Source organism: Siphateles boraxobius, unplaced genomic scaffold (assembly GCF_051911475.1).
Source record: "Siphateles boraxobius isolate OS27281-9 unplaced genomic scaffold, OSU_SipBor_1 1, whole genome shotgun sequence".
Classification (NCBI taxonomy): Eukaryota; Metazoa; Chordata; class Actinopteri; order Cypriniformes; family Leuciscidae; genus Siphateles; species Siphateles boraxobius.
This window is the reverse complement of record NW_027508699.1, coordinates 5,331,424-5,334,255: the sequence shown is the minus strand read 5'-3', so window position 1 is coordinate 5,334,255 and position 2,832 is coordinate 5,331,424. Positions and strand designations below refer to the sequence as shown.

The 2,832-nt window shown below is 36.7% G+C and overlaps 1 long non-coding RNA gene across 1 annotated transcript; it reads right to left on the bottom strand.

The window, feature by feature from the left end:
- Positions 1 to 607: 607 nt before the first annotated feature.
- LOC143706223 (uncharacterized) lies at positions 608 to 1,082 on the bottom strand. The gene is made up of 3 exons (XR_013192979.1): positions 1,047 to 1,082; positions 753 to 837; positions 608 to 669 (listed from the first exon to the last, which is right to left on the bottom strand). It is a non-coding gene; the product is annotated as an uncharacterized LOC143706223 (long non-coding RNA).
- Between the last annotated feature and the right edge of the window lie 1,750 nt (positions 1,083 to 2,832).

Below are 2,832 nucleotides of genomic sequence, written 5' to 3'. Positions count from 1 at the left end.
CTTTAGTTCTTTAGAGAGCTTGCACGTGAGAAACTGCTTTGTGAAAACTCACCGCGTCGTGCTGAACCCATACTGAAGAGATAGGAGAAATTTTCTAATTTTTTCTTTGGAAAATTGTTTTTTGTTCTGTGATCTATATTTCTCCTTGGTGAGTACAATTTTCTTTATGAAAAGTGTTTAATTAATGAGAATATCGTTTTTTTTTGTAGTAGTAATATGAACAATGCATCAGTAAAGTGGATTGTTATATGAAAAAATGTTGGAAATGTTTCATTATATACTATGTAATGGTATATAGTTGCGTTAAATAATGCAGAGATGTATCATTTGTTGAGATTGTGTTTCTTTATTGAAAATTGTGTGCCATGCGGTGCTAGCTTTGCTAGCTCTGTACATAGACTCAAGTGTGTCAATCAAGCACATGGTGATTAGCATGCATATGTATTTAAATAATTGAAGAGAATGTTGATTGATTGTTTAAAAAGTTTTATTTGGATGATGTACTAATAATTGTGTTTGGCTTTGTTTCCAAGGCCGGGTTTTTTTTGTTTTGGTATATTTTTCCTGTAAGTTCCTGAATTGCTGCCGAGATTCTGATTTCTGTCCTGCTGTGGATTTTCTATTCCTGGTTGGACTGGCGAGCCATCCCATCATTTCGTCCCTGGAAACCTGTAAAAGAGTGTGAGAAACAACGTTTCAGAGTGGGTAGGACAGAACTACACACATGGTATTTTTTCCACTTTTCACTTTACCTGGATTTTCCTGAAGACAAGAATTTGAGTTTTTATTCTCCTCATGGACTGAACTGTTTTTCCATTTTGATGAACATTCTTATTTCTTATTTTTGAAATTGAGAATACAATTATTGAATTTGGAATTTAAATATTGAGGCTGAGATTTCGAAAAGTGACATTGAGAATTTTCATTGTTTCCTGGTATATGTAATTCAATTGAAGTACTGTATTTTTCTGTCATTTAATTGCTTTGTTTTATTATTTTCATTTCCATAATTATTCAAATTGCCAGCAAAGAGAAAATATACTTACCTTTTATTTAGCAGATTGCATTACAGTAGTCTGAGTGATTTACTCATGTTAATTTATTATAATATTGACTTTTGCTAGTTTTGCTTCAGTGAGTCGATCCGGAAATTTTCTGAGTCTGAACTTGTGAGATATAGAATCCGTGCCACTCGTTACACCATGGTCAGTAAACCATTTACCAGTGATTTTGGCATTGTGAGCAGGTGCCAGGTCGTGCTGAAAAATGAAATCTTAATCTCCATAAAGCTTTTCAGCAGATGGAAGCGTGAAGTGCTCCAAAATCTCCTGATAGCTAGCTGCATTGACCCTGCCCTTGATAAAACACAGTGGACCAACACCAGCAGCTGACATGGCACCCCAGACCATCACTGACTGTGGGTACTTGACACTGGACTTCAGGCATTTTGGCATTTCCTTCTCCCCAGTCTTCCTCCAGACTCTGGCACCTTGATTTCCGAATGACATGCAAAATTTGCTTTCATCCGAAAAAAGTACTTTGGACCACTGAGCAACAGTCCAGGTCAGGCGCTTCTGCCGCTGTTTCTGGTTCAAAAGTGGCTTGACCTGGGGAATGCGGCACCTGTAGCCCATTTCCTGCATACGCCTGTGCACGGTGGCTCTGGATGTTTCTACTCCAGACTCAGTCCACTGCTTCCGCAGGTCCCCCAAGGTCTGGAATCGGTCCTTCTCCACAATCTTCCCCAGGGTCCGGTCACCTCTTCTCGTTGTGCAGCGTTTTTTGCCACACTTTTTACTTCCCACAGACTTCCCACTGAGGTGCCTTGATACAGCACTCTGGGAACAGCCTATTTGTTCAGAAATTTCTTTCTGTGTCTTACCCTCTTGCTAGAGGGTGTCAATGATGGCCTTCTGGACAGCAGTCAGGTCGGCAGTCTTACCCATGATTTCGGTTTTGAGTAATGAAATAGGCTGGGAGTTTTTAAAAGCCTCAGGAATCTTTTGCAGGTGTTTAGAGTTAATTAGTTGATTCAGATGATTAGGTTAATAGCTCATTTAGAGACCCTTTTCATGATACGCTAATTTTTTGAGATAGGAATTTTGGGTTTTCATGAGCTGTATGCCAAAATCATCAGTATTAAAACAATAAAAGACCTGAAATATTTCAGTTGGTGTGCAATCTAAAATATATGAAAGTTTAATTTTTATCATTACATTATGGAAAATAATGAACTTTATCACAATATGCTAAGGTTTTGAGAAGGACCTGTATAATGGATGAACCTGCAACAACTTGTCATTATCCAATTTCCAGTGTTGCCAGTAAACAAAAATCTATTTATATATTTACACTTTACTATTAAACAAGGATAATGAACCATTCAATCAAACAACAAAGAAACAGTGCCAAAATTTCCTTTTCACCCCCTGATTGCTTCTTATATGCCTGACATCAGTAATAGCTATGCTTTTAAACTAAATGCAGTAGATGTACTAGAATGATCAACATGGATCATCTTCAATTATGATTTAAGTGTTTGTAGCAAGATAGCCCACTGCAACCTCTTGTTATGCACATACCTTCCCTTTATGTCACTGAAAACTGGCATTCTTCTCACAACATGCAAGTTTTTGCAACTTTTAGTGCATTGTTGTCCCAAATATCATTAACCAGATCAAAAATGTTTATGTCCTGTTTATTTTTAAATTATGAAATTTTCTCAAATAAAATATTACATTTACTGTATCAAACACCATTTTCAATACACAATATTCACCATACTTTATTATACAATTCATTATTGGAGGACACAGCATAAAGTTGATAAAA